This window comes from Lathyrus oleraceus, chromosome 1 (genome assembly GCF_024323335.1).
Source record: "Lathyrus oleraceus cultivar Zhongwan6 chromosome 1, CAAS_Psat_ZW6_1.0, whole genome shotgun sequence".
In the NCBI taxonomy this organism is placed as follows: domain Eukaryota; kingdom Viridiplantae; phylum Streptophyta; class Magnoliopsida; order Fabales; family Fabaceae; genus Lathyrus; species Lathyrus oleraceus.
In genome coordinates, this window is record NC_066579.1 from 79,382,814 (window position 1) to 79,410,742 (window position 27,929).

The window sequence follows — 27,929 nt, forward strand, 5'->3', positions numbered from 1 at the left end:
TGATATTTGAACCTTCTGATTCAGAATCTTATTTCCAAAGACTTAGTTATGAAGACTTTCACTTATGGAAAGAATCTAATTCAGGAAAAAAGTTATGGCGCCCCAAATCTGCTTTGGAAAGAACACAGAGATTAATGACATTAATCATCCATCATTGCCAAAGATTTTGACATTTAAACATTCAACGGTCTTCTCATCACTCCTATATAAAGGATGGAATGCTTCACTAAGAAGAACAGAAACACACAAGAATATAACACTACTTTCATATCCATTATTCATTCTCCTTCTCACACGAGTTTGCTCTAATAGTGTGAACAATTCTTTTGCTTTTACCTTGTGTAATTTCTGCTTACCTAGAAGCACTAAACATTACTGTAATTCTATTTATTTGTGGAACTCTCCTCAAGTGACTTGTGAAGTCTATAAACTTGAGAGGGCTAAGAGATCTTTATCCTCTTAGACGATCTTTTGTGTAATCTTTCAAGATTAGTGGATTAAGTCCTTTTTGAAGGCGAAATCACCTTGGCCGGGTGGACTATAGTAGCTTTGAATTTCAAGCGAACCAGTATAAAATTCAGCGTTGATATTATTTGTTTTGCATGTGTCTCATTCCAAAAAGTTTTTCAGTATCGTTAAAACCAATTCAAATCCCCCTTTCTTGTTTTTATCTACCTTCAACCGATTCCACCCACTTCTTCTGTGGAATGTCTGATGGCGGAAGGAAAGTTTTTGGTCGAGGCTGGTGGAATTGCCTCCTATATTCTTTGTTTCGATGTGGTGCTCTACATTTATCAAACACGAATATGGGGATGACAAGCTTCTCTTTTTCCCGTGCCTTCTTTTTTTCAGCTTCCAATCTTTCAGTGGCTTTCTCGTTGAACACATCGTTACACCTTGGACATAGTACCGGTTTTGACCCACTTACTTTGCATTTCTCTTGGATATTTGTTAGGTCTTCACCTGCTTAAGGATAAACCAATTCCAGTTCATCTTCAGTTCTCTTGTCGAAACCATCAATAGCTTCAACCATTAATACTTCAAAAGATTCAGCTAAAGACTCAACATTCACAGATTCCATGAGACCATCATTAGTCTCCACCATCATGCATTTTAGAGGTTTAGAGTACAAGGCTTCTTTAACCTTCAGAGGATCAGAGTCCACTTGCATCTTTGGCCTTTCGCCAAATTGAAGCCTTCCTTCTTTGAATGCCTTTTACATCAAATCCCTGAAAAGAATACATTGATAAGTTTTATGACTAAGAAAGTTATGAAACTTACAAAATCCCCTTTTCTTTTTTAGTTCTAAAGGGGGATCCTTTAAACCCTGATGAACAATAATTTGACCATCTTTAACCAATAAATCAAATATCTCATCACACTTAGACACATCAAATGTGTAATTTTTGGCAACATATCTATCTGTTTTTTCTAATTCAATGAGATTTTTCTCGTTCTATGGTTTTAATACTTTACACGTGTAAGGAGGTCCAGGCTTGAGTTCAGCCACGTTGGCCTCGCTTTCATCGATAAACTCTTCATCATCAGAAGAGTATTCCTCAACTGCTATATAAGACACTTTCTCTTTCTTATGTTATCGACCAGTTTTGGTCTTTTCGGCTTTCAAGCATTCGATGTGTCAAACTCGATCATCTAATTGCGCCATATCCCTCAGATATTAGGTATCCAACTTCTTTCTGATAGAATAGTTTAAACCACCTTCGGCTATTTCGACTAACTCGTGCTTAGAGATTTGAGTAAAGTATCTAGCCTTCAACAGTCTAAACCTGTTGAGGTACTATCAACTGACTCAACAGTCTTTCGTTTAACGCTGGCTAGTTCTTTCAGACTTATTTTCGAATATCGCATGTAAAATTGTTCATGGAACAACCTCTCTAATTGCGTCCACATTTAGACGGATTGTGGAGGTAGCGTCGTAAACCATGTGAATACATTTTTTGTAAGAGAACTTGGAAAGTATTTTAACTTCAAATTCTCATTATTTTTTATATCGCCAGCTTCGGTTTGATATATGGCAACATGTTCGATGGTAGGCTCTTTGGTGTCTCCGGCGAACTTGGTGAATTTTGGAACCTTCCACCCCTAGGTAATTCTATTTGTAAAACAAAATCTGGTAGAGGAGAAGAGTATGTCAGCCTCTGTAGGCCTAGGTTTAACCCATTTTGAACTATGATCCATTCGACAACAGCCTCTAAGCTTTGCTCCCCAACCATTTTCTCTTGTCGAATCTTCCTAACCACATGGTTGGGATCCTGGTTCCTATTAACTAATACAACGGGAGGCCTTTGGGCCACCCTAGGAATTGGTTTGACTTCCTGATATTCTTGTTCGCTTGTTTCATCTACCATCTCCTCTTGTCGGACCAGGGTTTCCGGTCAAGGTGGAGGTGGGGGAGTCTGACGAACTTGCACTCTATGAGCCCATAGGAAATCCCCTATTCGGCTCATCTGAGTTGCCAGTTGTTGGTAACTCTGAGTTGAATCCCGAATTAAAGGTCGCAGTATGGTACCCATTTGTTGAGTCATCATGTGGATCATTTCATGATTACTTTCATCCATCTGTTGTCTCATGACTGCGATAGAACTTGATATGAAAGTTGGGATTGACTAAGATGACAATCCAAGACTTGGGGGTCGAGCAAATTGGTTTTCCAACGGTCCTAACCCTTGGTAGTGTAGGAATGGTGACGATGGTGTTTTGTTGAATGTCTAATTGGCATTATGCATACTTGCCATAAAATCTGTTGGCATTCCCAACATTCTGTACATGGGGACTATAAAACTAGGCATGTATTTCCCTGAAGTTCTCGTCATCATCGGCCTCGGAGTCGCAGGTTGACACGGTGTTAAAATTGGTCCACTATATGCAGTCGAAACCGCATGTATAATTCTGGAACCAACATCGGTTGCTTGTGACGCGACTGTGTCTCCTCCCGAAGATGTTTCTTCGTTTGGACACGGTGACACCATTTTTCCACTAGGTAGTTGCATATACTGAACACAACGAGTCACGCCAGGTCTGTTAGTTTATTTACGCAACAATCTCTAGCCTTCCTGTCGAGGTTTACTTGCAGGACCGGCTACAAAGTCCTAGACTAATATGTGTTAAATATATGGTGTGCTTGTTGGTATAGTGTTTGCAACACTAGAATAATAAGTAAAATATTTTCAAATAGAAAAATGCAGTAATAGTAAAAAAGGGTAAAGGTAAGATAAAGATGTAAATGAACAAAGTAAATGAAAATAACTTGACAAGTTAAATGGTTTGAAAAAAATGTGGAAGCATGTGTACATTTTGCACGAAGTTAACTCTTTTCTCTTAGATGCTTGATACTTAAAGTGTTTTCCTATTTCAATGTTACAAATGCCACCTCTAGAAATGAAAATCACATCTACTCAAATAGTAATAAAAAATAACTGCTAGGAGGTTATGATCCATTTATGATGCACCATGTATCGGAGCCTATCACTCACGTCTATGGTAACTTCCCGCGTTCTGCTTCCAACGATCAGTTTACATCATGGGACGCTTGGCTTAGATTTTGACAGAATCACCTCCTTCGTCGACATAGCTTTCCTCATTTCCCCCTCTGTCAACTTCGCTTTCGACCTCCTTTCTGTCGTCCTTCGTCGGGGTCTAAAATTTCCAGCTAACACAATACTATTACTACAAATCAAGTAAGTTATTTACACTTTCGTTGTTTACCAATTTACATGTATGAATGGTTTATTAAGAGTTTAGGATCATGAGGATTGTCTTGTGTCAACCCTCATGTAGATTTTAGGTAAAATTATTATGAGAACATAGTAACAATTGTTTTGGTGTTTCTATTTTTCAATGTTTAAGTTATCTACGAAAGTAGAAACATATTAGATATTACTTATACACTAAAGTGGTATATTATGATGTCTGAACAAGAAACATCGGACTATCGAGTCAAGGCGATGAAAGTGTCCCAAACTCGATAGAGAAAGCTTTCTTTTTAATGATTGTATTTAAAACTTATTCTGAATAAATATACTACACCGAACAAAGTGGGTAGGATATTTCCTTAGAATAGGATAATATGCCGACGAAAGTGAGTGTTGTCCATTGTTTTTAAGAAAGTTTTATTGGCTTAGTTTTAAATTGGTTATAAACAAATATACTACGCCAATGAAAGTGGGTAGCATATTTGATCAGAATAGGACAATACACCGAGGAAAATGGGCGTTGTCTACCTTTTTCATTTTTCTACTAAATTAGTGGCATTCTCATAATGAACCAGAATCTGCAAGAGGTTTAGAGACATGAATCAGAGATCATAAACTCTGCTTATTTTAATCATTATATTTGGAAACCAAAAATTAAATCGCAAAATAAGTTCTGATCGCTTTAGATAAACTTAGATTAGATTGAGTTTAATACTTATAAAATTGGTTTTTGTGGAACGATAATCTTTTATATTACTTCGGTATTGTCGTATACTTGCAGTGTGTCAAGTTTTTGGCGTTGTAGTTGGGGACCAACATTTTCTACTATTGTTATTCTGTTTCATCGTTGTCTAGACTAAAGAAATTTTATGGTTTTGTGTAAATTTTCTAATATCCTTTTTATTTTGATTGTATGCGAAATTACCGCAGCAAGAAATCTTGTCGAATCAATAAAATAAATTGAGAGTTTCTTACATGAGAGATGCTTATTACTTAGACAATAACAAGCTATGGTTGGCGATAACAAACCACTTAAGGACTATGTTGTTTCCACCAATGTATAGTCCATCCTACTTTAGGGCCTAATAATTTCAAAATTAAGCCTTTCCCCGAAGATATGGTGCAACAAAATCAGTTTATTGGACTACCTACCGAAAACCTCAACCTTAACTTGTCAATCTTTAACAAAATTTTCGAAAGGATAAAAATAAATAATATAAAACCCTCCCCTATTAGATTAAATTTTTTCCCTTAAGTATAGAGCCAGAGCATGGCTACAGTCCATACCAAAAAATTCCATAATGAAACGAGTCGAGCTAAAAACTACATTCCATAAGTGTTATTTCTCGCAGAGCAAAACGACACAAAGTAGGAGCCAAATTTTGAATTTTAAGCAAGAAGATGGTGAATCTCTCTTTGAGGCTTAGGAGTGATTCAAGGAATTGTTGAGGTTATGCCTCTTTCACGGGATTTAAAAATTTCTTATTGTTCATACCTTTTACAACGATCTCCTTTATTCTACAAGGATGGCCCTTGACGCTGCGGCAGGAAGGGCCCTTATGAATATCCATAAGGATGTAGCTTATGCCCTTATCAAGAACATGGTGACGAGCCATCATTCTGGGGGAAGTGACCATGCTCTCACTAAAAAGGCTCCTCAAAAGAGTGGAATTTACAAAGTCAGTGCTTTTGACCATATGAGTGTTGAGGTAGATAGATGCCTTGTACCAAAATATTGAAAATCTAAGCATCACCCCTACAACCTATGCTACTCCTAATGTCCTTTTCTATGAAACTTGCAGAGTTAATTGATACTCTACTACTAATTTCCAGATGATCCTCGCCAAAGGAACTCGCCAAGACAATGTTAACTATGCTAATAATAATCAGCTAGTAAACCTATACTATAATACCTACAAACATAGGTGGAGAGATCATCCCAACTTTTCTTATAAACGTAACTCTCCCTTGTTTGTAGTGAATCCTAGCCTTCTGGTTTCAAAGGACATATGGATGATAACACCACTATGAAGTCTAGTCAGGAATTAATTATGAAAGTTTTTATCATATGTCAGACCAAGCAGAATGATGAATTCACAAACCAAAATTTGCAAATGAGTGAAGTTATGACAAAGCTAGCATACAAAGTAGACTCTATAGCTACCCACAACAAAATGATGGAGACTAAAATCTCTCATGTTGCACAGCAACAAACATCACCATGTGTCCTGTCCAGAATCTTGCTAGGACAACCCGAGCCTAATCCAAAAGGATAAATGAATGTTGTAACAACTAGAAGCGGTAAGCAAGTGGAAGATTCTGATGAGAAAATGAGGAAGTAAAAGAGAGCAAAACAATACCACCTAAGAAGGATGTTTTTAACGAGGAAGCTCTGCATCCTTATAAACCTTTATCTCATTTCTGCAAAGGTTTGTAAAGGGAAAAGTAGAAGCTCAATTTAATAAGTTTGTGTAGTTGTTGAAAAATCTCCACATCAGTATTCCTTTCATAGAGGCTCTATCTCAGATGCCTTCCAATACAAAGTTTATGAAATAAATCCTCTCTAACAAGCGGAAACTAGAAGATCATGAGAGTGTAATGCTAACTACTAATAACAACACTTTAATTCAAAACAAATAACCGCCCAAGCTTAAGGATCTAGGGAGTTTTTAAATTCCATGTGTTATCGAGACAATGAGGTTTAAAAGGGTATTATGTGATTTAGAGGGGAAGTGTTAGCATGACGCCCTTATTTGTTTGTCAAAAACACGACCTTGGTGATATGAAGTCCATCAATATTCATCTACAACTGGCATATAGGTCAATTAAGTATCCAATTGGAATGCTTGAGGATGGAAATGAAGTACCCATTGATTTTGTGATCATGAAAATGAAGTAATATTCTCAGATCCCTATTATTTTTGGTAGACCTTTCCTTGCCACAACTGGTGCTATAATAAATGTAAAACAAGGAAAACTCATTTTTGAAGTAGGGGATGAGAATATTGAGTTTGTTCTATCCAAATTAATGAAAAATTATTCCTTTAAAGATTATTTTTCAATCTTAACATAACCGATCAAGATGTCAAAAAAGACAAATTCACAAAGTAGGAATATGAAAATAGGGAATCTAAGGCCAATGGAAAACCGTCAGATAGAAAAACTTCCCTCTAATCTAAAGTGCTAGCACACAGGGAAACACAAAAATTGAAAAAGAAGCCTCTACCATCAGACCTCAAATATGAACCCTCTCACAAAAGAAAGAAAGAAAATGGTAAAGAGTATGGGTAATGGTTTGTGTACTAGTAAAGAAGTAAAGATGTGTGTGGTATCCCTACAATAGGAAAAGGATACTGAGGGGCCTTAGTAGGTTTATTATAATTAAAGTTTGCTTACGGTGGCGAGAGGCCATGTACAATGGTGTTTATGGAGTTTATGATGGTATGAGAGGGTCAACTCACGTGAGGTGAGTGACTCTATGTATAAGCGTTGGGCTTGGGGAAAATATGTGCTCCCTCGCTCCTGTTTAGGAGAATATTATTTATATAGGCCTTTAGGCCTAAGGTTTAGCAAACCCTAAAAAATGGTAATCGCTCTCCCATGACTTCAGAAGACTAGTGGCCATGGTATAACTCATTACAATATGAATAATAGGATGATATTAGTATTATCCATATCATCTTCCCTAAAGGCAAGACCATGTACCCCATAAAGGTACATCATGGGAGGTGCCTTAATAGGTGGGGACCCTAGTATCACCCCTGTATGGGACTCTCACAAATAAAACACTACACAGTCCCTAAAGTACAAGGGCTTGTAAAAAGGGAAAAGTGTTTTAAGGCTTCTTTAGACTTTGTCTCATGGTATGGGCCAAGTCTTTTAATAGGTGGCAAATCCATTGTCTTTGGGCATGACCCTTTCGATTAAAAGGTGAGCCCCTTAGCTTAGAGGAAGTTCGTCAACTGAAGGTGACCTTTTAAGCGGGAGGTGAGTCCCTCAACTTGGGGAGAGTCACCACTCCTATGCCAAATGTCTCCTAATTAACTTGGCTATCAATTATGAATTCCAAACATCAATCAATCAGACAATCATGCTTGCTTCTATTTAATGTAAGCACTAATGGCCTATTTCTTGAGACACTAAACACTAGTTCGACATGCTAGAAACGTGATCGGTGAAATAGCAAGTGTACTATTTGCACCAATTTAGTAATAAAATGGGAGTTATCCCAAGTATCGATCTCGAGGACTGCGTATTAAGTACAAATCGTTACAATAATTCCATTGAACAAAAGATCAAAGGGGGTTTGTTGATTGTTTTCAAAATGATAAAAATGAGAATAAATTACACAAAGCGTATAAAAAGCTGTTAAACGATATGAGAAAGCATGCTAGGGCAAGATGTATGAATTGCTTTGTACTACACTACTTCCACATTATACGATATCTACGTTGTACTCATTCAAAGTTGATTCTCCAAAATTGTTTTCTCTAATTCCTTAGTCGAAAACCATTAACAGTTAATTTCAATCCTAATCCCTTAGCTATTCAAAATGACGTTAAGAAATACGCAAATGAACAAGAATTAATGACTACTACGGTATGATCCTTATTCCTAAGCGATTATACCAAAGTATTATTATACAACAAGTGATAAGGTGGTTTGTCCGACTTAAACCTTCACAGTAGATCAAAATTCCATTTGTCCGATAAAATTAAGCATTAAGAACTTTGTATAATAATCTGAATTAAGAACAACGCTGATGATCATAAAAACATAGAAATATTGTTCATACAGTAGCAATTCAGGGACACCCCCTAGCATTGGGGGGGTTTAGCTTCTCATAGTATTCAAAGAAAACAAATTACAAAATAGAGACATTACAATTCTTTGGTGATGAAGGTTGATCTTCAATCTCTTCCGATCTTGAAAATCTCCTCTTCTCCAAATACCTTGTAAGCTTTCTTCTCTTTTCTGTTTCTTCTTCGCATGATCCAAAAACTCCCTTTTCTCTTTACCAAAATGCAGACTAAATAGTTCCCAATCATCTAAAAACATCGTGAAATACCAAGACTGCCCTCCGGACTTACAAAGAGACCAAAATAATAAAAATCAGCAAACGGGGCGAATTGGCCAACACGGGCGCCCGTGTTGGCTCTCTGTCAACTTGTTTCCTTCACCCCTTTGCTGACATGGGCCGTGTCAGCCCCTTGTTTTCTTGCTTCCTTGATCTCCACTCTGCACAGGCTGACATGGGCCGTGTCAGCTGACACGGGCACCCGTGTCAGCCCCCTGTTTTTTCCTTATCTCGCTTTGCACGATGTCCTTGACTTCCGTTCTTCCGTTACGCATCTTTCGGGCTTATTGTTAGACCTGGAAACCAAATAGAACTACCACGGAAACGCATAAAATGCGACAAAAAGAGATTAGTCACTAATACAACATAAAACAAGCAGGAATTTATAAAATGTGATAAAACTTAAGAAATCAACTAAAAGAAAGAACAAAGTGTTACCGATTCTTGAAGATTCATGCTGGATAGATGATGAAAACTAAGTGCAAACTTATCTTCATTGCTTGTCCTCAAGTGATGTAAGAGACAACACAGAGGTCAACCATGGATTTTCTTCTTTCCATAATACAGCTGATGCTATTCGTAACTTATCTACCTCCTTCCCGATAAAGCTTCTGGTTCACCCATTCGAACTATCCACTGCATTATCATATCAGAGTGTTCCTTCACCTGCAAACTTCTTCACACCACTCACCAAATCTCTCGGGGTTAAAGTGTTTAGCACTCATGATATCAAGGTATGCAATATCAACTCTTAATTTTTGAATAGATTCTACGTTCACTACACAAACCAAATTCACACACTTTTAGAGGTCTTTCGGGTTGTAACGGGGCTTAGGTATGGTGGGGATAGACAAGAAAATGGATGACAAAGGTTTAAAACTCGGCATTCATGTTGTTGCTTTTCTTTGTGCACAAATTATTTTATGGGGTTTTGTCCAACTTGACTCTTTTTCACTTAATTTTTATTTTGAGTATCACATTAACGCATGAGTCTTTGACTTAGGCAAGTGCTTATGCCTCATTTCTATTTTTCATTTCTTTTCTCTTTTTTTTTTCGGTAGAAGTAGATGTTTCTACACACTTCTTTTTTTTCTTTTTGTTGCACTTGCCTTTTTTCAATTTTTTCTAAGGATCACCACCCCAAACTTATCTTTTTGCACGAATTTGACACTACAACAGTCATGCCTAGCGAAGGTAGGAAGTGTTTGGCTTATGGTTAACATGACGGTTTTTACAAACAAGGGGGCACAGGCTCAACGGGGTTAACAATGGATAAATACAACATTACGGATGGCTAGAAAGGGTAAAGGGTAAAAACAAACAACGTGCCTCAGTGTGCGTCTTTGTATTGTGCTGTATCAGTAGAACTTACGCAAAATTAGAGAGATAAAGTCATACCTGAATATGCTCTTTTGTGTTTGGTTATGTTGAAATCTCACCATGTTGGATAAGCTTGCAGGCTCCAATCCACTCTTCATGACAAACAACTTCTTTTTCAGCTTGGGTTTACCCTCCCCTCTTTCGGTCTAGAGTTACCAAGTTGCGTCCAACATTTTCTTTCTCAGCTGTATCAACTTCCAGGTTGCCTCGGGAGCAAATCCGAGGTTGCATCTTTCCCTCACCGGTCACTAGTCCATCATTTATCCAGTAGAATCCACTTTTATCTGTAACTTATGGAAATAAAACAGACACACAAAGACAAAACAAAGTAACAAAGCAAACAAACACAACTTAAATAAAATACAAAACAATAAAAACTCCTCCACACTTGAACCAAACATTGTCTGCAATGTTCATTGTCAAGATAAGAGGGGTACTCACAATGTTTACTGAGGAGGTGGGGGAGGATACGGATAATGCAACATCATGCGTTACATCATCGCATTCATTTCATCCAAAACCGTCCCTTGGCGGCATTGTTCGACTCCGAACCTAGTGAGCTCCTCACCTTGCCTAGATTGCTCCGCGCGAAGGTGACCGGTCTCGTTTTGAATCCAACCTCATTGGTCTTGTGGCATGGAGTAGGACCCTAAAGTTTGGGTTGGTTCTTGTGGTTGTTGGTAAAACTGCTCCTCAGTGCTAGGTGCACCCTCCATATGCTCATCTGTAGGAAAAGAATTAAGAAAATCTTCGTCCCCCTCATCTAGGTCGGGACACTCATAAAGCCAGTTGGCTTTGTTAGTGATACTAATGAAATCATAAGCGGGTAAAGCAAGAATGTGAGCTTTTTGGCAGACAAGAGAATAGTAATCTTGTTTTACCTCAATCATGCCTTGTGGAATCAACGCGGCCATATCCAATTTATTTTTACCCGACACCTGTGGAGCTTCAGCAAGCGCAACACCAAACCCAAAATGGTCGTCAATCTGGGTGATCATTCCGCCAACCAAAATGTCGCCTGAAGTAGCGTGACCAACTCTGCCTAGGTAGTTAACTACAAATGCTGCTACATTGATAGGAGTTTGTGCTTCCATACTGTATTGAAAGAAAAACTCCCTTTGGATGGCGACACCGGTGCTATCACCACGACCGAACATGGTGTACGCCAAAGCCTTCTGAGCGTACCTAAAACAAGGGTTATGGATACCCGATGCTTTTTCCCCTTTGGAGATATATTTAGCATTACCTGTTATAGCGGTCCAGAATTCCTCCGGAACAAAAGTATCGGGCACCGTTCCAGGGCCTACAATGGGAGTTTTAGGATACTCCTCAACTCATCCACAAACAATTCCATATTAGTATTAAATAAACGAAAGCGCAAAGTACCATAGTACTCTTTCTCAGATCCACTCCACCGATTTTTCAACTTAAATTCAATGGTACTTAAAAGTTCAAGAGTGATACGCGCAAAAGTTGGCGCTTCTAACTGCATGAATTCCAACATACCTAAGGTGTGGAACATTCGGTGAATTTCAGCCTGCAATCCCAATTCCTGTAAAGTGCTTTCACATATGTATCTAGTGGGTGTCAATTTTCTCTTAAGATGAGCAGTATACCTTTTTTGGTGCTCCAAGTCTTCAAACATAATATCGTGCTCATTCGGAGTCCTTCTTGCCCTTTGACGTGGCCGGGATGATTCCGCCACGTTTGTGCTTCTGTCTACTCGATGAGACATATTCTTACCTGCACACAAAGAAAAAAAACTTGAAATTGAAAAGAGAGATTAGGGAAAAAGATTACCGTAAGAAGGTAGAGGATGGAAAATGGAGAAGCTTTTATGAAGGTGGCTGGAGATTTGATGGAGTTATGAGGTAAAAGGATGAAGCTTTATGTGAAGAAAAATGGAGGTTTTTAGGTGTTTTTGAGAGAAAGAGAGATGAAGGTGAGAGAATAGGTAAGATAAAAGGTTTATGAGGAGTGAATGAGTGATAAAATGGAGTTAGTGGGAGAAATTTGATGGTGGGCCCAATGCCAAACGGTAAAAAAAATTGAAAATTTTCCAACGTGCTTGCTGACATGGCCGTGTCAGATGACCCGGGCGACCGTGTCAGCGCTATGGTTCTCCTTGACACGGGCCGTGTCCTTTCTCTTTCAACCTGGTTCAGCAGGGGCTGACACGGGCACCTGTGTCAGACCCCTGGAAAACATCCTTCTCCCCCTGCTTCTTGACACGGGCCGTGTCAGCTGACACGGGCACCCGTGTCAGGCCCCTGGTGTACTTTTTCTTTTCAATGTTGTTCCAAGCTTGTGCCGGGCTTCTGCTTCCGATTTTTTCAGAGACTTTTTGCACACGAACTTTTGGCTCCTCTAGAAAACATTGTCCAAACCTACAAGTCAATAACACACAACAAAACAAAGAAAATAATTAGACACAAAAGCATGGGTTGCCTCCCACGTAGCGCTTCGTTTAATGTCGCCTGGCTCGACGGTTGTTCATCTTATCAGACAAGATGAACAACATCAATTTGACCAACTTCTTGCTCCACATTGTAAGGCTTTAACCTTTGGCCATTCACTTTAAAAATGTCCCCATTGGATTGATTTTTTATTTCAATTGCTCCATGGGGATATACTTTGTGTACCATAAACGGTCCCGACCATTTCGATCTTAGTTTTCCCGAGAACAACTTCATCCTCGAATTAAACAATAGCATCATTTGTCCTTCCTAAAATTCCTTCCTTTGGATCCTTCTATCATGCCATTTTTTTGTTTGATCTTTGTAAATTTTGGCATTTTCATATGCTCGGTTCCTAAATTCTTCTAACTCATGGAGTTGAAGGATTCGGGACTCTCCCGCTTTCGAAAGATCCAAATTAAGGAATTTTGAAGCCCACGAAGCCTTGTGTTCAAGTTCTAAGGGTAAGTGACATGCCTTACCATATACCAATTGATATGGAGACATACCAATCGGTGTCTTGAAAGTAGGTCGGTATGCCCAAAGCGCATCATCAAGCTTACTTGCCCAATCTTTGTGAGATGAGTTAACTGTCTTCTCCAGAATTTGTTTCAGCTGCCTATTCGACACTTCAACTTGACCACTTGTTTGTGGGTGGTACAGAGTGGCTATACGATGCTTTACATTATACTTCAAGAGTAGCTTCTCCATTAGGTGATTTAAGAAATGAGTTCCCTCATCACTTATTAGAGCTCTTGGCACTCCAAACCTGACAAATATGTTTTCCTTTAGAAACTTGACTACCACTTTTGCATCATTCGTTGGTAAAGCAACTGCTTCTACCCACTTGGGTACATTATCCACCGCCACCAAAATGTAATTCTTTCCAAATGAAGGTGGAAATGGTCCCATAAAGTCGATACCCCAAACATCGAAGAGTTCAACTTCCAACATGGGGTTCTGAGACATCTGATTTCTTTTCGAGATATTTCCCATCCTTTGACACTTATCGAACTCTTTGATTAACTGCTGAGCATCTTTGAAAAGTGTAGGCCAGTATAAGCCTGACTGGAGGACTTTGGCTGCGGTTCTATCACCACTAAAGTGTCCACCATAGTCAGAGTCATGGCAAGCTTTCAGGACATCTCTCTGTTCTTCTTCGGGGGCACATCTTCTAACCAACCCGTCTACTCCTTTCTTGTACAGGAATGGGTCATCCCACAAGTAAAACCTGCAATCATGCACAAACTTTTTCTTTTTGTTATAGTCAAATTCAGTAGGGATCACCCCACCTACTAGATAGTTCGCGTAGTCTGCGAACCATGGCATTCCAATAACAGCAAGGATGTGTTCGTCAGCAAACTCATCCTTTATTGGACGTTTTTCCTCATTCTTCTCTATAGGGGATATCTGAGAGAGGTGATCGGCCACAATATTTTCACACCCTCTTTTGTCACGAATTTCCACATCAAACTCTTGGAGGAGTAAGATCCATCTCAATAGTCTTGGCTTAGAGTCCTGCTTAGCAAATAAATACTTCAAAGCAGCATGGTCAATATAAACAATGACTCTAGAACCCAACAGATATTGCCTGAATTTATCTAAGGCATAGACCACCGCTAGCAACTCCTTCTCGGTAGTCACATAGTTCATCTGTGCAGGGTTCAAAAAATGACTAGCATAATATATGACATGCAACAGTTTATCCCTACGTTTCCCAAGAACTGCTCCCATTACAATGTCACTCGCATCACACATGATCTTAAAAGGTAGAGACCAATCTGGGGCAATGACAATTGGTGCCGTCACCAATTTATTTTTTATAGTTTCAAATGCAACGGCACACTCTTTATAAAAAATAAAAGCCTTGTCCTTAACCAAAAGGGTAGTTAAAGGTTTGGCCATCTTAGAAAAGTCTCTTATGAACCTGCGGTAGAAACCTGCGTGCCCTAAGAAACTTCTTATACCTTTTTCGTTTATTGGAGGGGGAAACTTTGATATTACCTCGATCTTGGCTTTGTCCACTTCTATTCCCTTGTGGGAAATTTTGTGACCCAAGACTATGCCTTCTCGCACCATGAAATGGAACTTCTCCCAGTTGAGAATCAAATTGGTCTGTTGGCATCTTTCTAAGACAAGGGAGAGGTTAGTCAAACAATTATCAAAAGAAAAACCAAATACCGAGAAGTCATCCATGAAGACCTCCATATGCTTTTCAAGCATGTCAGCAAAAATGGAAGTCATGCATCTTTGAAATGTGGCTGGCGCATTACATAACCCAAATGACATTCTTCTGTAAGCAAAAATACCATAGGGGCATGTAAAGGTTGTCTTTTCTTGATCTTCTGGTGCAACCGCTATCTGATCATATCCAGAGTAGCCATCAAGGAAACAATAGTAGTCATGACTAACCAACCTTTCCAACATCTGATCGATAAATGGTAAAGGAAAGTGATCCTTTCTTGTTGCCAAATTCAACCTTCTGTAATCGATGCAAACATGCCACCCTATGATTGTCCTTGTAGGGAGCAACTCATTTTTCTCATTCTTTATCACTGTAGTCCCTCCTTTCTTTAGAACCACATGAACAGGACTTACCCAAGAGCTATCGGATATGGGATAAATTAACCCTGCATCTAATAGTTTAACAACCTCTTTCCTAACCACTTCCTTCATTGCGGGATTTAGTCTTCTTTGGGGTTGCACCACTGGTTTGTGACCATCCTCCATGAGAATTTTATGCATACATACTGTATGGCTAACCCCCTTCAAGTCTTCTATCGCCCATCCCATTGCACTTTTGTGCTTCTTCAGAACCTTGACGAGCTTGTCTTCTTGGGAAACTTCTAGATTAGAGCTTATAATAGTCGGGCATCTCCTTTCAGAATCTAGAAAAACATACTTGAGATTTTCAGGCAGTTGTTTCAGCTCAGCTACTTTCTTGGTCTCATCTTTCTTTTCCTCACACTGAGGTTGCCTCAAGTTTTCCCACTGGAGTGATCGGGATCCTTTAAAGGGTGGTTGTGTTTCCATCATAGTTAACACTTCCCTCTCCTTTTCATCAGCTTCTTGAGTGTCTTCAGAAATTGATAGACTTAGAACTCTCTCCAAGGGTAATTTTGGTTCACCTAAATAATTTTCTTGCAGAACCACTTGATCAATCACCTCTATGTGTTGACTGATGGCCACATCATCTTTGTATCTCATGGTGTTTCGCACATCAATTTTCAACTCTTCATCGTAAACTTTTAGAGTCATGGTGCCATCTTCTATATCTATCAAACATCTTCCTGTCTCCAAAAATGGTCTCCCAAGAATGAGTGGTATCTCTTCATCTTCCGACATTTCTAAGATGACAAAGTCCACCAGAAATACAAACTTATCAATCTTCACAAGAACATCTTCTACTACTCCATAAGGTCTCTTCACATAGTGGTCAGCAAATTGAAGTGTCATTCTGGTATCTTGCACTTTTCCAATCCCCAACCTCTTGTAAATGGATAACGGCATGAGACTCACACTTGCCCCCAAGTCTATAAGGGCCTTTTTGAAAGATCTATCCCCAATAGTGCAAGGGATAGTTACCGAGCCTCAATCTTTCTTCTTCACCGGAAACTTCATACCCTGCAAGATTGCACTACAAGTTTCGGTTAGTACAATAGGGTCAGTGTCGGTGCTCCTCTTTTTTGAAATAATATCCTTCATAAATTTGGCATAAGAGGGAATTTGTTCAAGTGCCTTCAAGAATGGAATGTTAATCTCAAGCTTTTTGAACATCTCCAAGAATTTCTCGAAGTTCTTCTCATGTTGCTATTTCTTCTTATTTCTTGTGGGGAAAGGGAGTTTGACAACCGACTTTGATTCACTAACTTTTTCTTTAACCATCAGTTTAGGCACTACCACTTCTTCACTCACAACCTCATTTTCTTTTATTTCCAACTCAACTTCAAGCAATTTGTCTTCTTGGTCGTCATCTTCCTCAGGGACTTATTTCGGTTTACCACTCCTTGTGGTTACAACACTCACATTATTATGCTCTCGTGGATTTGTAACTGTAGCACTCGGTAATGCACTCGGTGTTTGAGAAACCGCGAGTTATTGAGCAATCTGACTCATTTTCACTTCCAGATTTTTTATCGAAGCACCAGTATTTCTTTGATTACTTCTAGTCTCCTCTTGAAATTGGGAACTTTGAGCCGCCATTTTTTCAATGGCAATTTCCCAATCTGCTTTCCTTGGTACCTGTTGTTGAAATTGTTGTTGGGGTTGGTGAAACTGCTGCTGGTATGGTTGTTGTTGTTGTGGTCGATACTGTTGTTGTGGTTGGCTTTGATATTGATTGGGGGCTTGCTTCTAAACATTTCCTTGCTGGTCCTTCCAGGAGAAATTTGGATGATTTTCCATCCAGGATTATATGTATTGGAGTAAGGGTTGTTCTGCTTTAGAAAATTAATCTCTTCTACCTATTGTGCAGTTGCCACACAATGCATCGCGAAGTGAGCCCCCCACAAATTCCACAACTAACCGCTTGAATAGGTTGAACCGTTTGAACTTGTGCCACCGTTTGAGTGTCAAGAGCCATTTTCTTGATTCTTCGCTCTACTTCAGCTGTTATTTGGTCTTCCATCTTCACAACTTGATTTGCTAGCTTGAGATCAATGATACCTTCAGGTTGACTTACACTGCGGTCATAGAGCTCCAGATGTTCATTTGATGCAATGGCTTCGATGATTTTCTATATTCCAGTGGCTGTTGTAAAATTTGTTGAGCCACCGGCAGCCGTGTATGAGTTGCTTAGTCTTCATTCTAAGGCCATTCACAAAATTTTGCATCTGTGCAGTTGCATCCATGTTATGAGTAGGACATGCAACCAACAATCGCTTGAACCTCTTGTAAGCGTCTCCGAGTGACTCTCCTCCATTCTGTTTGAAATTAACAATATTATATCTCCTACGGATATACACAGAGGCAGGGAAGTACTCATTCAAAAATGTTGTCTCCATTTGTTGCCAAGCTGTAATGCTTCACGCGGGTAAAGAGTAAAACCACTCTTCGGCATCTTCCGATAAGGTAAACGGAAACATCACCAACTTTTTAGCTTCCTCTTAGTGTCTCTCAATTTTCAACGATGTCGTCATGGTCAAAAATCTTTGCAAATGCTTGTTGGCATCTTCATTGATTTTTTCGGAGAACGGTCTCCTTTCGAGTTGACGAATCGTCGAAGGGTGTAGCTGAAAATGATCAACATTCACCAGTTGGTTTACTATTGTTAACCTTCCAGTCGAAGCATTTGCACCTCCATAGTCATCCAACAGTCTTTCCGCAGGAGGTGGAGCTTCAGCCATCGTTTCAGATACGGTGTCGGAGTCTTCCGAATGAACTGAAACAACTTCTTCTTTTACAGACTCAGAAATAATGGGGGTTGCTTCTGATAGTTCCAGTCTAGCTTTTCGGCGTCTTGCACACAATAACCTTTCTGGTTCTGCGTCAAAAATAAATTCAACTGAGGCCTTACCTCGCATACAAAGATTAGACAATTATTAGAAATTATAAAACGAAACAATAGTACAGAGAAATAAATTTTTGGTTGCAGAGAAACAAATTTTCAATTGAATTATTATTCAACTTATACTTTGGCAGTCCCCGGCAACGGCGCCAAAAACTTGATCGGTAAAATAGCAAGTGTACTATTTGCACCAATGTCGTAATAAAATGGGAGTTATCCCGAGTATCGACCTCGAGGACTGCGTATTAAGTACAAATCGTTACAATAATTCCATTGAACAAAAGATCAAAGGGGGTTTGTTGATTGTTTTCAAAATGATAAAAACAAGAATAAATTACACAAAGCGTATAAAAAATTATTAAACGATATGAGAAAGCATGCTAGGGCAAGATGTATGAATTGCTTTGTACTACACTACTTCCACATTATACGATATCTACATTGTACTCATTCAAATCCGATTCTCCAGAATTATTTTATCTAATTCCTTAGCCGAAAACCATTAACAGTCAATTTCAATCCTAATCCCTTAGCTATTCAAAATGACGTTAAGAAATACGCAAATGAACAAGAATTAATGGCTACTACGGTATGATCCTTATTCCTAAGCGATTATACCGAAGTATTATTATACAACAAGAGATAAGGTGGTTTGTTCGACCTAAACCTTAACCATAGATCAAAATTCCTTTTGTCCGATAAAATTAAGCATTAAGAACTTTGTATAATAATCTGAATTAAGAACAACACTGATGATCATAAAAACATAGAAATATTGTTCATATAGTAGCAATTCAGGGACACCCCCCTAGCATTGGGGGGTTTAGCTTCTCATAGTATTCAAAGAAAACAAATTACAAAATAGAAACATTATAATTCTTTGGTGATGAAGGTTGATCTTCAATCTCTTCCGATCTTGAAAATCTCCTTTTCTCCAAACACCTTGTAAGCTTTCTTCTCTTTTCTGTTTCTTCTTCGCACGATCCTAAAAGTCCCTTTTCTCTTTACCAAAATGCAGACTAAATAGTTCCCAATCATCTAAAAACATTGTGAAATACCAAGACTGCCCTCCGGACTTACAAAGAGACCAAAACAATAAAAATCAGCAAACGGGGCGAATTGGCCAACACGGGCCGTGTTAGGTGACACGGGCGCCCGTGTTGGCTCTCTGTCAACTTGTTTCCTTCACCCCTTTGCTGACACGGGCACCCGTGTCAGCCCCCTGTTTTCTTGCTTCCTTGATCTCCACTCTGCACAGGCTGACAGGGTCGTGTCAGCCCCCCGTTTTTTCCTTATCTCGCTTTGCACGATGTCCTTGACTTCCGTTCTTCCGTTACGCATCTTTCGGGATTATTGTTAGACCTGGAAACCAAATAGAACTACCACGGAAACACAGAAAATGCGACAAAAAGAGATTAACCACTAATACAACATAAAACAAGCAGGAATTTATAAAATGCGATAAAACTTAAGAAATCAACTACCACGGTTGGCTCTCTGTCAACTTGTTTCCTTCACCCCTTTGCTGACACGGGCACCCGTGTCAGCCCCCTGTTTTCTTGCTTCCTTGATCTCCACTCTGCACAGGTTGACAGGGTCGTGTCAGCCCCCCGTTTTTTCCTTATCTCGCTTTGCACGATGTCCTTGACTTCCGTTCTTCCGTTACGCATCTTTCGGGATTATTGTTAGACCTGGAAACCAAATAGAACTACCACGGAAACACAGAAAATGCGACAAAAAGAGATTAACCACTAATACAACATAAAACAAGCAGGAATTTATAAAATACGATAAAACTTAAGAAATCAACTAAAAGAAAGAACAAAGTGTTACCGAATCTTGAAGATTCGTGCTGGATGGATGATGAAAACTAAGTGCAAATGGTGACCGATCAAAACGTGTTGAGCTTTTAAATTTTTTGATGGAGTCTAAAAGGTTTCTTGTAGATTTAACTCCCTTATAAAAGTTTCCCATTTCACTTTCTTGCTCTATTTTGTTCTAACGACTTTTGCATGCTTTTTCGAACTACCTAATTTCTCCATAGACCCCTGATTCTTCATTTCTAACCTTCTTATGTATGTATTTTATCTTTTCCTTCATTTTGCAGTAGCTATAAGTAGGGATTTGTAAGGAAAAGGTTTGAAATAAGGTTTGGGTTACCATATAGCTGTGGGATTTGAGGATTACAATCATCCTTTTGAGAATTATGACGGTGGTGGTGACTTCTTTTTGCTGTTGTATTTTCCTAGGAACTAAAAGGTAATGATTTCCCCTTCCATCGTGGCTAAGGAAGCCAAGGACATTTGATCTTATTATACTTTTGATGATTAAATCCTTTCTTTCGGAGTAGAAGTGAAGGTTTCTTCCTCGGAGTATTAAATGGTAGTTACCCTTAAGGCTTGTTATCTATAAGATAGGGTTAACATGCCCGTCTCCTCTGATATTTCATCCTCTACTTCTACTTTTATCTCCCCTTTCTCAAGGATATGTAGATCCTTCCTTTTCCCCTTTCGTTGTAGAGGTCTTGAAGGTCCTCAATGTTGCACCCTCCTTGTTGCTTCCTAACAATTGGGATTTTATAAGGGCCTTTGAGATGGTATGTGAGGATTAAATTTCCCCTATTATGGGAATATTTTTCTTATTTTATGCTACCACGCCTTCAAGAGGCGGCTAGGTGTCTTTAGGCAGTCTGTTAGGAAGGGTCACGTTTAAGCCTTACTCCAACCACTACAAGAATTGGAGATACATGTTCACCCACATGAGGGGGCTAAGAGGTTCTCTCGTGATGTTAGGGGATGATGACGCCCTCTATTTCCCTTGTCCCAGATAGATCAACCTGTGAGGATCGTGTGATATAAAAGTAACTGCCTCATCCTTAGAGAGGAGAGGATAATTCACCTCCTAAGGAAGTTTGAGGTTATAGATCCGTGCACAATAATTTGTTTGTGGCTAAAAGGTAATAAATATCTTATTGATTACTTGGGTAAGTTTTGAATAATCTAGAGCTTTTTATTAAAGGAAAGATGAGGCACTTTAGAGGCCTTGCAGATGAACAAGGGCACCTAGGAGAAAAAGCTAGCAGATATGGAGGCCAAGGATACAAAGATCGCCACTAAGGAGAAATCTCTTAGGGATTCTTTAAAAGACGCCATACGTTCCAAAAAGGAGCTGTAAGGGAGGTGTCGTGGCTTACTGATGAACTGGTGTCGGTCTCTAGATTCTACTTTGAGCAGGAAAAATATCAGGTTTCCTTCTTCTATCTTGAGTTGGATCTGAGCAAAATAGACTTCCTTAAATTCGTTTGTGATGACCAGCTAGTGGATGAAGAGTCTCCTCCGGGGCCTAAAGGTTCTTCTCCCGCCAAGGACACTCAAGATGATGGTGAGGCAATAGAAGAAGGTTAATCTGAAGCTCCTCAACTATGGATTCCATCATGAAGGATGTAATTCATAAGGAGGGTTAATAACTTGAATTTTTAGTGATGTTTCATGCCTCATAATGGCATTTTTTTATATTTCTTTTCCCCTACAGGGGCCGTTTTTAATCACTCAAACAACGGTGCCCTTTATGCATCTTTATATTACTCACTTTTATTGTTATTTTCATGTGTGACCTTTTGTGTATGATTATGTTGACCCTCAATTAGGAATATTTGTTGATACCTCCTCTAACGTAAAGTGCGTACCTACTATTCATCTTACTAGGGAACGAACAAGGATTTTACCTACGGATTCAGTGCTTTGACAACCTCTAAAGGTGGCAAGGGTCCCACTTAAGGATCCAACATTTTGATCGCCTCAAAGGGAGATAGAGATCTCTCTTACAGGATGTTGACTTGATTATTTAGTTTCACTTAATTCTTCAATCTTATTTGTTGTACTTTCAACTTGAGTGGCTTGAAGTTGAACTAAACATTCATCTACCTCCATATCAAAATCATCTTCAACCTTATTTTTTGTTGAGATATACCTTTTGAATATAGACTTAGGATAATTATATGTTAAAAATCTAAACTTTAGAGATAGATTTGGATTTAACATTCAGTACAAGTATTGATTCTTAATGCTACCGTATTGATTAATAGGATGACAGATCGTCAATTAAACAATACGGTTAAGCTCCTATAATTGTTTTGACATAAATGATGTTGGTGAACGAAACATGATAATATTGAATAATAGCTAGGACACATATAACTGATCAGAAAAATACATGCACTCATTATCATTTCTCTGTTAATTTTATTATCATTTACCACTTACCATATTACATTTCTTTACTTCACACAACCAAATATTTTACAACCACATCCCTTAAAATCTTATTAACTTTTGAATGACAATATATCTAACTAGTCCTTGTAGATATGATCAATAAAATACTTACTTTTGATTTTACACATCAGGTGCCCGGACTTAGAGACAAATCCATAGTGGAATTCTTTTTTGAGGGAGACTCTAGTTTTTGTTTTCACAAGACCCTTAGGATCAAGTGAGTATCAGAAAAATTAAACTCTAGCCAATCAGAATATAGACTCCCGCATGATTGTCTTCACTTTACTATTTTTAACTCTTCTCTGAGAAACCCTTTCTTGTTTGAATTCTTTCAATATAATAAAAGTTACTTAAGGACAAACAATGATTCAAGTATGAGGGATTTGATCAATGACATTTTGACTATGTTCTTAGTATGTTTTGTCTATGATTCCTAAGTATTTGGTGTTTGTTATTTGATCAATAAATACTCGTGTTTGTATGCTTTCTATGTATTTTAGCCAAACAAGGACCGTCTAGACAAAGTAGAAGCCAAGTAGGGTCAAAGGCACAAAAGATCATTGAAGAGGAATTTTCTCCATACAAAAACTAAGATCCACTACAATCTGGTTGTAGCCCCTGCTACAGGTCGTAGTGGAAACCAACACCCTCTCCATGGTAAAAAAAAAACAACCACTAGGGGTGACCCATAACCTGCATTACGGGTCGTAGCTTGCACTACCATCCCCCGTAGTAGTCCTAGTATTTGTGCGAACTTTTCTGATTCCAAATCTTTTTGTTTCCTTTTCTTATTTCAATTTACAAAATGGTTAAGGAAATGTTTCTTAATGGAATTTAACTCGAATTGAAGGTTTTCATCATCATTTGGAGGCTATAAAAGCTAGGGTTCAAAGAGAATAACATACACTTTATCTTAGAATTCAATCATATACTTTTGTACTTTATCTTCTTACAAATTTTGCTTTTGTTTTGCTTATTGTTGCTTTACTGGATCAAAGACTCCATTGGAGAAAATTTAATCAAGTTATTGTTTTTGTTTTCATTCAAGTTCTATTTCTCTTTATCATTATTATTATTACTGCAAATCATGTATGTTATTTATGCTTTCGCTACCTTACCAATTTCCATGTCTAAGTAGTTTATTAAGATTTTAGGATAATGAGGAATGTGTCGTGACAACCCTCATGTATATTTCTGGTAAGTTTATTATGAGAACATAGTAAAAATCATTTTGGTGTTTCTATTTTCAATGTTTAAGTTTTCTACCAAACTAATAACAAATCAGATACCACATATACACTGAAAGGGTATATGGTGATATTTGAACAAGAAACACTGGACTATCGAGTTGAGGCAACAAAAGTGTCTCTAACTCAATATAGAAAGATTTATTTTTAATGATTTTATTCAAAAAAATTATGAACAAATACACTACTCTGACGAAAGTGTGTAGGATTTTTGCTCAGAATAGAACAACACACTGATGAAATTGGCGTTGTCCACTATTTTTAAGAAAGCTTTAATGGATGCGTTTTAAATTGGTTCTGAACAAATATACCACACCAACGAAAACGGTAGCATATTTTACCAGAATAGGATAACACGCCGACGAAAGTGGATGTTTTCCATCTTTTCCATTTTCTATGAAATTAGTGTCATTCTCGCAATGAACCAAAATCTACAAGAGGTTCATAAACATGAATTATAGATCATAAACTCTGCTTATTTTAATCATTATATTTGCTAACCTAAAATTCAATCACAAACTAAGTTCCGATCGCTTTAGCTAAACATATATTAGATAGAGTTCAATACTTAGAAAATTGGTTTGTGGATAGATAATCTTTTGTATTACTTTGGTATTAATGTATACTTTCGGTGTGTCACTTGATTAGCAGAAGCCAGAGCCACAAACTCTAGTTCCATGGTTGAGAGATGATACACATTTGTTTCTTCCTGTTCCAAAAAATTTCACCCTCTAACTAGTGTAAATATCCACCAAATTGTATATTTATGATCTCCAACACTCGATATCCAACTCACATCAGTATATTCTTATAGAATGGCAGGAAACCTACCATAATGGAGACCAAGGCTTTTGGATTTCAAAAGATAATTGAAATTCCTTGTGATAGCCTTCCAATGCTCACCATATGGATTGCCAATAAATGCACTCATTTTACTAACTACAAATGCTATGTCGGGGCTAGTACATTGCATCAAATTGTTAGCTGGGATTTTCGACAAAACTAAAATCTCAGCACAATAAAAGAGACTTAAATGTTGAAAGTATTAAAGAGCATTTCGACATGTTGTGTCAACCAAGGATGTTGAAGTCTCAAGATGAGAGATAAAGATGGGGACTTAGTATTTTTTGAAGAAAAAAAAGATATTTCATCCAACATTTCGACGATAATAGTACTCAGGATTTTGACGTCAACAGGACACGTCGGACAATAGTGTTTTTAGAGAGAAGAAATATTTGTTCAAAAGGAGTAGCTACTTTTCAGTCTTATCCAAAAGGACACGTGGAAGATACTTCACAAGCGAAAACCATGCAGAAATCTACGTGGCAAGCGCTGAGGAGAAGAACTTTACAAAACAGATATTTTACACATATATAAATATGAGTTCTTGTGTTAGGATTCAGTGTGCTGTGTTGAATTCACTACAAAACTCACAAACTCAAAGTACCCAACGTAGCGAGAAACGAGTTTAATTGAGTAAAATGTATGATTTCTAAAACATCATTTCAATTAAATGCAAAGTTTTTTACTTCAATTTACCTTCTTTGTAGTTTTGCTTTCATTCCTCGTTAGTTTATTTTCATTTTACATTCTCTTTTACAAACTTCTCATCACTTTATCAATGTCAAAATTATTTAAATTTCCAAATAATTTACCTTTTTTCCACTACTTTATTCGAAGATTTCGACCAAGTCGAAATCATTCACTTTTTCACACAAAATTTAGAAAGTGTTTAGCACATTGCCCTAATTTTATCTAGTCAATCCCGCAAGTAACCTTTAATAAGAGACTAACGCTTGTTTACCAAATTTCCAAGTAAACACAAATACATTAGACAACCAATTGCACTTGCATATTCCAATTGAGCTACAACTCTTCCATCATTAATTTGAAACTTGACACTATGATAAACTAGAGTATTCACTTCCTTGGAATGTAAGTGTTTGAACTTATCAAGCAAAATCTCAATATAATGTATTGACTAAGTTTATAACCTCCGTTGTTTTTATTTACCTTGATCCCTAAAATAGTGTCAACTAATCCAAGATCTTTCAACTTGGATGTGTAAGTTAGAAACCTCTTTGTTTATAAATTTCCATTCATTTTGTTGCTAATGATTGACATGTCATCAACATAGAGACAAAGGAATATCACAATATTCTCACACACCTTTGTGTACAAACACTTGTCACAAGAATTAGGAATAAATCCATTTGAAAGTATGACATAGTCAAACTTTTGATGCCATGATTTTGGTGCTTGTTTTAATCCATACAAGGATTTGATAAGCTTGCACACTTTGTTTTTATTACCAGGAAGCACATAACCTTCCACTTGCTCCATGTAAATCTTCTCATAGAGATCTCCATTTCGGAATGACTTTTTTACATACATTTAATGAACTATAAGGTCATGAAAAGAAGCTAATGCGAGCAATAATCTTATTTTTATCCTCCTTACTACCATTGCATATGTGTAGAAATAATCAATACCTTCCTTTTGTCTGAAACCCTAGATTACTAATCTAGCCTTGTAGGTGTTTAGTGTACCATCACTATGATACTTTCTTCTGAACACCCACTTACATCCAATAGGTTTTAATCCTTTAGGCATATTGACAAGTTCCCAAGTTTGGCTTGACATTATTTAATCCAATTTGTCTTAGATAACATCCCTCCAAAAGGAGGAGTCCCTCGAAGCTACTACTTCCTTATAAGTTTTAGGATCATCTTCCACTTGAAGAATAATTAGAATCTTACGAACAAAATTCTCACTATTTCTTTCTACTAGATAAAAAATAAATAAGTCGAGAATCAATTTCGTTTGGTCCTAGATACTTAGCCTTTCAGACTTTCTTACTTATCCTAAACTCATATTATGTGTTAACAATTTGTGAAAAACTTTTGGTTTATGTTTCAACAATCCGTATAGAACCTTCCTATTGAGGCTCTTCATTTATGGGAATCTCAGATTCCTTAGTCTTCGTGATAAGGTTCTCAAAGGATTCCACATATTGGGATTCATTAATTGCATTAGACTAGGGGTGTGCAAAAATATGGTTAATCAAACTATATTACTAAACTTAATTGCATTGCACCATAAAATAACTGAGTCATTTGAATGATTAATGAACTGAACCATTTAAATTAAACAATTATAATTCAATTTAAAACCGGTTCATAACCAGTTTTCTTTTACAATCTGCTTTAATTATAAAAATAATTTTCTTTTATAGAAAGAAGAAGAAGAATTATTGAGAGTGAAAACAAAAAAATGGAAATTAAAAATATTTATAAATATGAAAAGTAAAAAATATTTTATTGAAAATTTAAAATCAAATTATAAAAGAAAAATATCTGAAAATAAAAAATAATTTTTTTCAGAAAATAATATTTTTTTATACATTAAAAAAATATAATTTAATTTGAAATAAAAAAATATTTTCTAGAAAAATAAAAAATTATTGTTTTTGGAAATAAAAAATTCTAAAAATTTTATTTTTTTGAAAAATAAAAATTTCAGAATAAAAAAAATTTTGTAGTGAAATTTTATTTTAAAATTTATTATTCTGAAACTTTTTATATAGAAAATAAATATAATTTTTTATTCTGAAATTTTTGTTTTTCCGAAAAAAAATTATTCTGGATTTTTTCCCCGAAAAATTAAAATTAAAATTATTATTTTTAATTATTTTTTGCCTGAAATTTTAAAAAAAAATATTCCAATTTTTTTTCTTTTTTTCAGGAAAATAAAAAATTTAATTTAATTTTTATAAATAAAAGTTTTTTAAAAAAAAATATTTTCAAATATTATAAAAAAAATATTTTTTAATTAATTATTTGTTATGAAATTAAAAGAATTGATTTTAAAAGAATTCAAATTATAAAATTGGTTTATAATTGCAAACTAATTATAAACTAGTTTATAAATATAAACTTGTTATAAACTAGTTTTAAATTGAATTGAAACCATTTTAGCAGTTACCTGCATTTTTATTGAAATTGTTATTATAAATTGAACTGAACTATAAATGTGGTTTGGTTCAGTACAGTTTATTAGCCACGAACACCCCTACATTAGACTCCAAATTGAAAAATCTAGATGCTTTACTGCTATGCATCCCCTACAAAGGCGCATTTGATCCCTCGAGGACCTAACTTAATCCTTTTAGGATCCATATTCTTATAATAAAACACACACCCCACACTCTAAAATATTTGAGATTTGGCGTTCTTCCCTTCCATACCTTATATGGAGAAATATCATTTTTCTTCAA

At 37.1% G+C, this 27,929-nt stretch overlaps 1 pseudogene; it reads right to left on the minus strand.

The window, feature by feature from the left end:
• Window positions 1-5,078: 5,078 nt before the first annotated feature.
• Window positions 5,079-5,176, minus strand: LOC127116310 (uncharacterized; annotated as a pseudogene).
• Between the last annotated feature and the right edge of the window lie 22,753 nt (window positions 5,177-27,929).